Source organism: Salmo trutta, chromosome 37 (assembly GCF_901001165.1).
Source record: "Salmo trutta chromosome 37, fSalTru1.1, whole genome shotgun sequence".
Lineage (NCBI taxonomy): Eukaryota > Metazoa > Chordata > Actinopteri > Salmoniformes > Salmonidae > Salmo > Salmo trutta.
In genome coordinates this window covers 6,358,797-6,372,418 of record NC_042993.1, presented here as the reverse complement: position 1 = coordinate 6,372,418, position 13,622 = coordinate 6,358,797, and the positions used below count along the sequence as shown (strand labels likewise).

Here is a 13,622-nt window from a genome sequence, read left to right as displayed (position 1 = left end):
CAAGTTTTAATGACTCCAACCTAAGTGTATGTAAACCTCCGACTTCAACTGTATGTGATTCTCTCACCTAGCTATCTTAAAATGAATCAATTAACTGTAGTCACTCTGGAGCCATAGGAGGACGGCTCATTGTAATGGCTGGAATGGGGTTAATGGGACGTTATCAAAGAGATCGAACATATGGAAACCACGTTTGACACCGTTCCATTCATTTCTTTCCAGCCATTACAATGAGCCGTCCTCCTATAACTCCTGATGATTGATATAATATCAATAAATACTCACATTTACCCTTTCATTTTTATTGATCATTCAATAATGTCATGGAAATAGCCTACCAATGATGTCATAGCAATGTACACTGAACAAAAATATAAACGCAACATGTAAAGTGTTGGTCCCATGTTTCATGAGTTGAAATAAAATATCCCAGAAATTGTCCATATGCACAAAAAGCATATTTCTCTCAAATTTTGTGCACAAATATCTACATCCCTGTTAGTGTGCATTTCTCCTTTGTCAAGATAATCCATCCACCTGACAGTTGTGGCATATCAAGAAGCTGATTAAACAGCATGCGCTGGGGACCTTGCGCTGGGGACAATAAAAGGCCACTCTAAAATGTTCAGTTTTGTCAAACAACACAATGCCATGTTTTGAGGGAGCATGCAACTGGCCTTCTGACTGCAGGAATGCCCACCAGAGCTGTTTCCATAGAATTTAATGTTAATTTCTCTATTATAAGCCACCTCCAACATCATTTTAGAGAATTTGTCTGTAGTTTTAGAGAATTTGTCAGCAGTCCAACCTGCCTCAGAACCGCAGACCAAGTGTATGGCGTTGTGTGGGCGGGCAGTTTGCTGATGTCAACATTGTGAACAGAGTGCCCCATGGTGGCGATGTGGTTATGGTATGGGCAGGTTTAAGCTACAGACAACGAACACAATTTCATTTTATCGATGGCAATTTGATACCGTGACGAGATCCTGCGGCCCATTGTCGTACCATTCATCCTCTGCCATCACCTCATGTTTCAGCATGATAATGCATGGCCCCATGTTGCCAGAATCTTTACAAAATTCCTGGAAGCTGAAAATGTCACAGTTCTTCCATGACCTGCATACTCACCAGACATGTCACCCATTGAGCATGTTTGGGATGCTCTGGATCGACGTGTACGACAGTGTGTTCCGGTTCCAGCCAATATCCAGAAACTTTGCACAGCCATCGAAGAGGAGTGGGACATCATTCCGCAGGCCACAATCAAAAGCCTGATCAACTCTATGCCAATGAGATGTGTTCATGCATGAGGCAAATGGTGGTCACAGCAGATACTGACTGGTTTTCTGATACACACCCCTACCTTTATTTTAAGGTATCTGTCACCAACAGATGCCTGTTTGTATTCCCTGTCATGTGAAATCCATAGATTGGGCCTAATGAATGTATTTCAATTGACTGATTTTCTTATATGAACTGTACCTCAGTAAAATCTTTGAAATTGTTGCATGTGTTGTTTATAATGTTGTTCAGTATAGTAAAAACGTGTTTCGTAAGCCTATCAATACTTACACCCCTCATATCCTCTCGCTTGTCCTCAAGGGCAATTACTAACATAATTAGTCACTAAACCTAGGGTTATGTGTGAGAGGCCGATTACCATAGAGTGAACAAGATCTTACGAATGGCTTTCTGACAGATCAATACAGAGTGGTGAACTAACGTGAAAGCATCTATTTATCATTTTGAGAGTATGTGGTGGGTACGAAGCACAAGATATTTCAAGTGTGGCAGGAGAAGGGTGTAAACTAATTTAAAACGTTAGCCACCAGAGGGCAGTATTGTCAAGTTAGTGATAGCGCGGTGCGCAGCAACACCTCATTGAAGATGAGGGTGCAGCTGAAGTGATGCGGGAGCCAGTGAAATAATCTTTGGGACTGTTCTCCAACCGTCTTTCATAAAGAGGAAAGGGGGAGACACAACTACATTGAACGTCAAGAGGGCAGGTTCCTCTATCGCTGCTGATATAAACAATGGATTGAGAATGGGGTTTGGCTCTCTGTGTGGTGAAGTCATCTCTCTTAGCCGAGTTTGCTCAAATCGGAGCCTTTGAATTTGAAAAGTTTTTTTTGTCACCATCACTGGTTTGGGATTATTTTTGTTCATGTTTTTATAAGGTGAGTTTAGAATCAATGACAAAGTATTTGCATAAACATGCATTGAAAATTGTTGATATTGAACATATTTTAATAATATCCGTTATAGTGCACTTTGTTGATCAAAATGTTTCTGATGATGGAATTCCCCCAGTTTTACATAGGCCTAGTTTATTATGTGTGACACCTGCCTGTAGATTCTCAAGGCTTTTTTTTCAAGGTTGAATAATTGACTGGTTGTAGGAAAGGCTACATCGATCAAAGCTTTTGCAAGTGTTGCAGGAAAATGTGTTGGTAACAGTAATTCAAATATGTCCAGCAACACTGAGGTCATATCTACCTGTCACCGTACCTGCTCTTGCCAATCTGCGTTATTACGCAACTGAATTCAGCTGTGGAACCTGGTGGGGTTTTATTTCATCTGTATGAAGTTATGAGCATCCTTCATTCACCCTGAATGAATTAACAGGGCAGGGTCGTTCTGGTTTCCAGTCACCTAATATAAACAGGGATGGTTATCTGATGTAGTTTGTGCTGCAGGTCACTAGGGTACCCAGCTAGCACATAATGTTCTAAGAAACATATGTTTCTTAGTGCTTGGCGAGAGTGGGGTTGTCCTACGGTTATTTTGCATACAACCTTCCCATAACATTTCCTACAGGTTTCCTCTATTCAAAGTCATGTTCTCAGAATGTTCAGAGAACGTTAAGAAACAACGTTCTTCTGTGGGAATTTCAGTACTTCAGCATAACGTTTTCTGCAGGTTTCCTCTTGGTTCTATTTAAAGTCATGTTCTCAGAGAATTAAGAAAACTTCCCATAAAAACCACAAGAAAACATGAGTATAGTTCAAAGAACGTTCTGAGAATATTATTTTAAAACATATACGTTCTGTTCTCAGCATCAACAAAACTCTCTCTATCCTCTATCTGGTTAAGTGAGTTCAGGTGTGTTGGCCTCACCCACTAATTGGCCACATCTGATCTTAATGAGGGCTTGTTTCCTTTGACATAGGGTCTGTTTGAATAGACTAAAATGAACAGCTTTGTATGAGTAAAAAAAACATGTCATGCTAGCTCCATCCTGATGGTGCAGTCGACTAATTTCACGTATGGAGAGCAGAAGATCATAGGTTTGAATTTCACAGTAATAATAAAAAAGTAACCTTTATTTAACTAGGCAAGTCAGTTATGAACAAATTCTTATTTACACCTGCCAAACCCGGGCAACACGGCCAATTGTGCACCGCCCTATGGGACTACCAATCATGGCTGGTTGTGACACAGCCTGGATTCAAACCAGGGTGTCTGTTGTGACACCTCTAGCACTGAGATGTAGTGCCTTAGACCGCTGTGCCACTCGGGAACCCAATGCAATGCCAAGCCATGCCATGCCACAATAAAAATACATGTGTTTTCATGATTAATGCCTAAGCAAATACATTTCCATGTGTCTTATCTGTGCTTGGAGTTCAAAACAGTTCAACTAAGCTGGTAGTCTTATTGAAACATGTTCTCAGAACGCTATTTAATTACCTTCAAATAACCTATAATTTCCGTTCTCAGAACGTTAATAAAACCTCCCAGGAAAACTTTCAGGGAACCATAGAAAAACGTTCTCAGAACCTCCCTACAACCTAAAAATGTACGTTCCCAGAACAGGAGAAATGTTAACTTCCATTCTCAGAATGTTTAAATAACTTTCAGTTTTAATGGTCAGGAAACTTATGTCTTCGTTTCCAGAACCAATAACATACATTCCCTCAACTTCCAAGGAACTACATTTGCTAGCTGGGTATGCTGTTACATGTTAGTCATCTAGCAGATGCTAGCTTTGTGATTCAAACTACCAACCTTTCAGTTACTGGCCCAACGCTTTTAACCACTAGGCTACCTGCCACCTTGTTGCACTGCCCTACTTCAGTCTAACAACTCTCCCAGTCTTTCAATAGAACTATTTTTCCTGATCAACACCCTGAATTTGAACCAAGAACAGTGCTTGACTTGGGCAGGAGCACTGACCAATAATCGAGATTGACAATAAAAATTGCTTGCTTCTGAAGGCATGTAAAATAATAATAATAATAATACTTTTTAAATAAAGACCTGTAGCTTACACACATGTAGGCATTAGTAAAAAATATAGTAAATTGATCAAGAGAATTATACCTAACCAAATGATCTTGTCTGATCAAGTGCAGCTGCATGCCTACACACAAACAGTTGCTCAGAGAGAGAGAGCGGTTAGAGGGAGTTCCCCCTAAAAGAAGCCAACAAGGAACTGACAGTGGTGTTTCTATGAATATGCAAATACACCTGAATCTCTCTCCTGTGAGTGGCAGAAAAACATAGCTGATGTGTTATTGACAGCTGAGTCTAACTCATACTGCTCCTGTTGATAGCATTCACAGGAGGTTGACGGAACCTTAATTGGGGAGGACGGGCTTGTGGTAAAGGCTGGAGCGTAACGAGTGGAATGGTATCAAATACATCAAACACATGGTTTCTATGGTTTCCAGATGTTTGATGCCATTCCATTTTCTCCGTTCTGACCATTAATATGAGCCGTCCTCCCCTCAGCAGCCTCTTGTGATGCCTTTCCATTCCGTCCTACCCTGGCTTCTGTGTGTGTCTAAATTAATTAAGACAACTCATTAATTCTCTGCCATTTTAAAAAGAAAGAAGAGCTGGGATTTACCTTGTTAGCACTGACATGTGTTGGTTAACCTGATGAGCTGACCACTGTTAAATAAATAATGACATTCATTGGAAAGGTAAATGAACGGATATCCAACTAATAACACGCTTCCCTTTTGGTCTGCCTCTGATAGCACGTATGAGTAATGACTGGCTGCTGCACACTGACTGCTGTATGATTCATTGTTTTCAGGTTTAGAGTAAGAGGTGTTCTCTCACTGCCTTCTGTTTCCATGAATAACGAAGAGGCATTTTTATCATTGAGAGATATCAGCTTACTGAAACCAGGACGTCTTGAGGCATCACTTCAGACTGACAGTGACGTGTAGACGGTTACCCGTGTGGCTCAGTTGGTAGAGCATGGCGTTTGCAACGCCAGGGTTGTGGGTTTGATTCCCACGGGGGACCAGTACGGAGAAAAAATGTATGAAATGTATGAATTCACTACTGTAAGTCGCTCTGGATAAGAGCGTCTGCTAAATGACTAAAATGTAAAAATGTACACTTAAAATAAACTTGCCAAAAAGTTCATCCCCACACAAATGTGTCCTTTGCCTTGCTGAGAATTCCATCACTACAGAGAGTCCGAGATGATCCCCCCCTCATGTCCCTGCATCTGGTTTTCAGTGGCTAGGGTGAAATTCAGAAAGTATCCTTTCACCTGTAATTGAGCTGAGCGACTTATGCTTTTTCAAACCCTATAGCCCTGGAGCTCTGCGCATTGTGCAAGCTTTGGTTTCAGTCCAGCACCGACAGAACTGATTCAAAGGTTTTAATCAGAAGTGTTTGAATACGGTGTGTTAGTGCTGGGCTGAAGCAAAAGCCTTCCTATAGTTGGACACTGTCAGAGTGAGCAGGTGTTGTAGAGTAGCTGTAACATTCTACCAGTGGGACTGACATGTTGAACGTAGTATCTACCCACCAGTGGAAGCTGCTGAGGAGAGGATGCTTTTCATGTGTTTGATACCATTCCATTCACTCCATTCCAGCCATTACACGCCATTCCAGCCATTTTTATGAGCCGTCCTCCCCTCGACAGCCTCCATTGGTACTCACCTCGTTCTGACACCTCGTTGAATGACAACACACAACCCACCAACACCAGGCAGGGACATTCCTCTCTCCTTTCATCTGAAACTGATCCAAGCTTTACTTCTAAAGTTGCTTCTGAACCCATTACCCTCCCCAATGATTAAATACGCAGCGTAAGAGACAGGCCTTTGTTAGTGGAACCACGTTTGAATCACATGGACGGGTTCATTCATCACTCATTCAGTGAAAGGGTAATTACTAGCGTCAAAATGTTGCTTAACTGAGTTCAAAAATATGCAGTGAACTGCAGGGATTTCCAGTTGTATATTTGTCTGTTCTCCTGGCATGATCAGGGGTAGAAATGGAACTCAACTCCACGCCTTTCACAGCACAGTACAACAGCAGAGGGTTTGGTAGTAAGGTGTGTCTGACCCTGTGAGAGTTTTAGAATGAAGGTTGGAAAAAAAGGGGATCCCTTCCCCTTGCTTCCATGGCAACTGTGAAATATACAGACCACATTCGAGTCAGAGCTCATTATGCAATGAATAGTTCCAGTTCATAGTAGTGTCCTGATTATCTGCAAAGAATATGCAAATTATAACAAATGGGTACATTTCTTACGGTACATATATTGCCCAATCCTTAACCCCAACATCAGTCAGGCAATGCCTCTGCCCCCCATGGTGTTGACACAGGAAATAAGCAGACCCATTTAGTGTCTATTCCAATGGAGCATGGAGGTTAGTGTGAGTGGCAGCTCATACTCCCCCATAACATTCTCACACCATCAGTCCATCTCATCAACCATGAGAATAAATTATGTCATCCTGAGCCTCAGGCATCATGGGTAATGAGAGAGGAAGGAGAATGCGTAACATTCAGATGATTGACGTTTGTATTTCAACCGTGTTTTGAAATGATATACTGTAATCAGATTATGTTGGGTTTGCTGTGAATAACATCTGATATCCTCCAGGATTACTGGCCTCCTGGCTCAGGAAGTGGAGCTGAACAGGAGGGAAATGATACTGTAACTGACTGGCAATAATGTGACAATGATAATGCATTATCCAGTGCCAGGGGGAGTGATACAGGTGTAGGATCTTAATTGGATCACTCTGTTGTAGGACAACTTTCCTGCAATGCAGGAAATGTAAAACCTGTAGTTTATTCAAGGTTTAAAATGTCAGATTTGATTTGCCCAAATGAAGAAAAAAACAACATTTCCATTAACTATAATCCACATAGTAATACACATTTCCTGTTGCTGTAGGATTATTTTCCTGCTGTACATAACTGTCTCAAATGAAGATCCTACATCTGTACCTGACTTAGCGTGGGTAGCCTATAGCTCAGTTGATATTCTGACGTGTGAAAGAAGGAACATGGAGCAGATAAAGTCATTCCTCATGCTCAGATCACACTGAGCTGCTGGGAGTCAAGCAGGCAATGGAAGGATATCCTGCTGGATTCCAGCAAAACCTCTCCAATCCACTGGGATTTCCTGCAGGCAGAATGGGATTTACACAGTACGGCTCTGGAAAGGAAACAGTAGACATGACATGCATTTAGCAGACATTCATATCCAGAATGGCTATTGCCATTATGTCCGCTGGACTTCCAGAGTAGATTAGCTTCCCTCGATGAAGGTCAATGTGTTCAATTGAGTTGTGCTTCTTTGTTCTTGATCTTTCTTCTGCTATTGAACACCATGGTGCCGGCAACAGCCAGTGTTCTGTCTGTAATACGTTGCCATGGTGCCTGCATCAGCACTTTTATGAGGCCTGCTGTGACAGAGAGCAGCAGCACATCCAGTCACAGCTTTTAACAAAGCCTTTACAGGTTGCCACTGTCTGAGGTCAGGGGTCTACTGTACGGACACATATACATTAACACACACACACACACACACACACACACACACACACACACACACACACACACACACACACACACACACACACTTCAACAGTATGCACACATATACATCCATAATCCCACATACTGTATAGACAAATACACACACCTGTGTTTACAAACATAGAAGCACATTGCTACAGGCGTGTCCTAGAATAGAGTTGGCTCCTGCAAGTAGCCTACTTGAGCAGAACAGAAATAGCATGGGCCTCACCCAGAAAAAAAACGACAGTTCTTGAAAAATCAACCAGAAGTACAGGAAAGTCAGGGCGTCGGTGCCGGTCTGCTCATTATTTATTTTTGGGTCATTTAGCAGACACTCTTATCCAGAGCGAGTGGATTCATTTAAAGATAGCTAGGTGAGACAACAACACATCACAATCGTATTAAGTACATTTTCTCTCAACAAATTATTTATCAGCAAGTTCCACTGGGAAAATATTTGTTGTTGTTGTTGTTGCTTATTGACTCACTGTCGTTCACTAGCTGTGCACTTGTCCTGTGTATGTGTGTGAAGGGATGGTTCATATTGATATGATGGCAATGTGTATGCCTGGGAAAGAGTTTTCATGGGTTTACAGTATGTAAACATGGCTGTTCATTTAGCTGTAATGTACGACCCTGTCAGCTGGTTAGGGAGCTTCTGGTGGCTGGATGATGGATGATGGAGGACGGAGGTTTTGATGGATGAGCTTCAGTGGTGGTCATTGACGTTTTAAGATGAGGGAGGACGATTATTGTTTTTACGAGCATGGCATTTCTATTACAGCATATTGTATGACTGTCATTCAAATTCCATTCACCCAGCGCAATGTACCATCGATAGGTTTAGGCTACTAAATGATACTCTAATGTTCCCTATACCAATCATGAGGTTGCTACAACCTAGCCTATGAATGGAAGTTTACAACAGGTCGAGATAAAAATTGGAGTAATCAAGGTGTTCGACAACGACACATTCAATACCACCTTGCACTCTCTTGCCTGCATCTAGCTGATCTAGGGTGTATTCAGTGGTCCAACAGTTGCAAACGAGAGTTTCTATTGGATAATTGAGGGACTGTAGCTGATGAATTGATAATCAGTTTTCAGATATTCTGATGCCCACTAACGGTGTACCTATGGTTTGTAAAAATCCCTCAGACAAGAAGAGCAGATTGCCTAGAGGCTGTGGTGTCCGATCAATTTCTCTCTCTCTCTCTCTCTCTCTCTCTCTCTCTCTCTCTCTCTCTCTCTCTCTCTCTATGGAGCGTTTAATTGCTCAGGGATCGGTCGGTGGGACTGTTATTCTGCGATGTCATTAGCTATTAGCCTGTCAAGCTAAATCCAATTACTCAGAGAAGGACACTTTGATTAGAACACCACATTCTCTATCAGTTTCAATGAAAAGGGAAGTGGAATCTTCTGTCCACGTCTGCTTCCCCAGGGCTATACAGTGGTGGTAACCCTGTCTGTTTCCCCAGGGCTATACAGTGGTGGTAACCCTGTCTGTTTCCCCAGGGCAATACAGTGGTGGTAACCCTGTCTGCTTCCCCAGGGCTATACAGTGGTGGTAACCCTGTCTGTTTCCCCAGGGCTATACAGTGGTGGTAACCCTGTCTGTTTCCCCAGGGCTATACAGTGGTGGTAACCCTGTCTGTTTCCCCAGGGCTATACAGTGGTGGTAACCCTGTCTGTTTCCCCAGGGCTACAGTGGTGGTAACCCTGTCTGCTTCCCTAGGGCTACAGTGGTGGTAACCTTGTCTGCTTCCCCAGGGTACAGTGGTGGTAACCTTGTCTGCTTCCCCAGGGTACAGTGGTGGTAATTCCTGTCTGCTTCCCCAGGGCTATACAGTGGTGGTAACCCTGTCTGTTTCCCCAGGGTACAGTGGTGGTAACCTTGTCTGCTTCCCCAGGGTACAGTGGTGGTAACCTTGTCTGTTTCCCCAGGGCTACAGTGGTGGTAACCCTGTCTGCTTCCCCAGGGCTACAGTGGTGGTAACCCTGTCTGTTTCCCCAGGGCTACAGTGGTGGTAACCCTGTCTGTTTCCCCAGGGCTACAGTGGTGGTAACCTTGTCTGCTTCCCCAGGGCTACAGTGGTGGTAACCTTGTCTGCTTCCCCAGGGTACAGTGGTGGTAACCTTGTCTGTTTCCCCAGGGCTACAGTGGTGGTAACCCTGTCTGCTTCCCCAGGGCTACAGTGGCGGTAACCCTGTCTGTTTCCCCAGGGCTACAGTGGTGGTAACCCTGTCTGTTTCCCCAGGGCTACAGTGGTGGTAACCTTGTCTGCTTCCCCAGGGCTACAGTGGTGGTAACCCTGTCTGCTTCCCCAGGGCTACAGTGGTGGTAACCTTGTCTGCTTCCCCAGGGCTACAGTTGTGGTAACCCTGTCTGTTTCCCTAGGGCTACAGTGGTGGTAACCCTGTCTGCTTCCCCAGGTCTACAGTGGTGGTAACCTTGTCTGCTTCCCCAGGGCTACAGTGGTGGTAACCCTGTCTGCTTCCCCAGGGCTACATTGGTGGTAACCTTGTCTGCTTCCCCAGGGCCACAGTGGTGGTAACTTTGTCTGCTTCCCCAGGGCTACAGTGGTGGTAACCCTGTCTGCTTCCCCAGGGCTACAGTGGTAGTAACCTTGTCTGCTTCCCCAGGGCTACAGTTGTGGTAACCCTGTCTGTTTCCCCAGGGCTACAGTGGTGGTAACCCTGTCTGCTTCCCCAGGTCTACAGTGGTGGTAACCTTGTCTGCTTCCCCAGGGCTACAGTGGTGGTAACCCTGTCTGCTTCCCCAGGGTACAGTGGTGGTAACCTTGTCTGCTTCCCCAGGGCTACAGTGGTGGTAACCTTGTCTGCTTCCCCAGGGCTACAGTGGTGGTAACCCTGTCTGCTTCCCCAGGGCTATACAGTGGCGGTAACCTTGTCTGCTTCCCCAGGGCTACAGTGGTGGTAACCTTGTCTGCTTCCCCAGGGCTACAGTGGTGGTAACCCTGTCTGTTTACCCAGGGCTATACAGTGGTGGAAACCTTGTCTGCTTCCCCAGGGTACAGTGGTGGTAACCTTGTCTGCTTCCCCAGGGTACAGTGGTGGTAACCTTGTCTGCTTCCCCAGGGTACAGTGGTGGTAACCTTGTCTGCTTCCCCAGGGCTACAGTGGTGGTAACCCTGTCTGCTTCCCCAGGGCTACAGTGGTGGTAACCCTGTCTGCTTCCCCAGGGCTACAGTGGTGGTAACCCTGTCTGCTTCCCCAGGGTAAAGTGGTGGTAACCCTGTCTGCTTCCCCAGGGCTATAGTGGTGGTAACCCTGTCTGTTTCCCCAGGGCTACAGTGGTGGTAACCTTGTCTGCTTCCCCAGGGCTACAGTGTAACCCTGTCTGCTTCCCCAGGGCTACAGTGGTGGTAACCCTGTCTGTTTCCCCAGGGCTACAGTGGTGGTAACCCTGTCTGCTTCCCCAGGGTACAGTGGTGGTAACCCTGTCTGCTTCCCCAGGGTACAGTGGTGGTAACCCTGTCTGCTTCCCCAGGGCTACAGTGGTGGTAACCCTGTCTGCTTTCCCAGGGCTTTAGTGGTGGTAACCCTGTCTGCTTCCCCAGGGCTACAGTGGTGGTAACCCTGTCTGTTTCCCCAGGGCTACAGTGGTGGTAACCCTGTCTGCTTCCCCAGGGCTACAGTGGTGGTAACCCTGTCTGCTTCCCCAGGGCTACAGTGGTGGTAACCCTGTCTGTTTCCCCAGGGCTACAGTGGTGGTAACCCTGTCTGTTTTCCCAGGGCTACAGTGGTGGTAACCTTGTCTGCTTCCCCAGGGCTACAGTGGTGGTAACCCTGTCTGTTTACCCAGGGCTATACAGTGGTGGAAACCGTGTCTGCTTCCCCAGGGTACAGTGGTGGTAACCTTGTCTGCTTCCCCAGGGTACAGTGGTGGTAACCTTGTCTGCTTCCCCAGGGTACAGTGGTGGTAACCTTGTCTGCTTCCCCAGGGCTACAGTGGTGGTAACCCTGTCTGCTTCCCCAGGGCTACAGTGGTGGTAACCCTGTCTGCTTCCCCAGGGCTACAGTGGTGGTAACCCTGTCTGCTTCCCCAGGGTAAAGTGGTGGTAACCCTGTCTGCTTCCCCAGGGCTACAGTGGTGGTAACCCTGTCTGTTTCCCCAGGGCTACAGTGGTGGTAACCCTGTCTGTTTCCCCAGGGCTACAGTGGTGGTAACCTTGTCTGCTTCCCCAGGGCTATACAGTGGTGGTAACCTTGTCTGCTTCCACAGGGCTACAGTGGTGGTAACCTTGTCTGCTTCCCCAGGGCTATACAGTGGTGGTAACCTTGTCTGCTTCCCCAGGGCTACAGTGGTGGTAACCTTGTCTGCTTCCCCAGGGCTACAGTGGTGGTAACCTTGTCTGCTTCCCCAGGGCTACAGTGGTGGTAACCTTGTCTGCTTCCCCAGGGCTACAGTGGTGGTAACCCTGTCTGCTTCCCCAGGGCTACAGTGGTGGTAACCCTGTCTGCTTCCCCAGGGCTACAGTGGTGGTAACCTTGTCTGTTTCCCCAGGGCTACAGTGGTGGTAACCCTGTCTGCTTCCCCAGGGCTATACAGTGGTGGTAACCCTGTCTGTTTCCCCAGGGCTATACAGTGGTGGTAACCCTGTCTGTTTCCCCAGGGTACAGTGGTGGTAACCTTGTCTGTTTCCCCAGGGTACAGTAGTGGTAACTTGTCTGTTTCCCCAGGGTACAGTGGTGGTAACCCTGTCTGCTTCCCCAGGGTACAGTGGTGGTAACCTTGTCTGTTTCCCCAGGGTACAGTGGTGGTAACCCTGTCTGTTTCCCCAGGGCTATACAGTGGTGGTAACCCTGTCTGTTTCCCCAGGGTACAGTGGTGGTAACCTTGTCTGTTTCCCCAGGGTACAGTAGTGGTAACTTGTCTGTTTCCCCAGGGTACAGTGGTGGTAACCCTGTCTGCTTCCCCAGGGCTACAGTGGTGGTAACCCTGTCTGTTTCCCCAGGGCTACAGTGGTGGTAACCTTGTCTGTTTCCCCAGGGTACAGTGGTGGTAACCCTGTCTGTCTCCCCAGGGCTACAGTGGTGGTAACCCTGTCTGCTTCCCCAGGGTACAGTGGTGGTAACCTTGTCTGTTTCCCCAGGGTACAGTGGTGGTAACCCTGTCTGTCTCCCCAGGGCTAGAGTGGTGGTAACCTTGTCTGAATTAACGAGCTGCTGTTGTCTTCTGATCCGTACTATCACCTTCTTTCGATGAGTTATGGGACTATAAGTTTCTATCTGCATATTTGTTAGATTTATGTTATTGACATAGCCTTGTTCTGTTCAATGTTCTCTACCTATACAGTACTCTAAATACCCCACAATTCATGTTGTTACGTTCAAAAGAATAGAAGATAAAAAATAGCTGACACCATTCAAACCAATGAGTGTTTGGAACTTCAATGCCAATTATCTCAGAATTATCTTTTTGCAGATAGAACCTAGTCCTAAGCTCTCAAAGGGATATAAGAGATAGCCTATCACTGCACAAGTAGGAGATCTGGCATTAGTCCATTTAGATTTTAGATTTAAAAATATATATATATTTCACCTTTATTTAACCAGGTAGGTCAGTTGAGAACAAGTTCTCATTTACAACTGCGACCTGGCCAAGATAAAGCAAAGCAGTGCGACACAAACAACAACACAGAGTTAAGCATGGAATAAACAAACATACAGTCAATAACACAATAGAAAAGTCTATATACAGTAAGTGCAAATGAGGTAAGATAAGGGAGGTAAGGCAATGAATAGGCCATAGTGGTGAAATAATTACAATTTAGCAATTAAACACTGGAGTGATAGATGTGCAGAAGATGAAT

General features: G+C 45.5%; 1 protein-coding gene across 3 annotated transcripts in view; it reads left to right on the top strand.

The window, feature by feature from the left end:
- Window positions 1-1,186: 1,186 nt before the first annotated feature.
- The window catches only part of LOC115176512 (copine-4), a 94,408-nt gene continuing 81,972 nt past the window's right edge, over window positions 1,187-13,622 (top strand). For all 3 annotated transcript variants that reach the window (XM_029736542.1, XM_029736543.1, XM_029736541.1), the window contains exon 1: window positions 1,187-2,177. The gene's annotated coding sequence lies outside the window, so the exon portion shown is untranslated. The remainder of the gene's footprint in view (window positions 2,178-13,622) is intronic.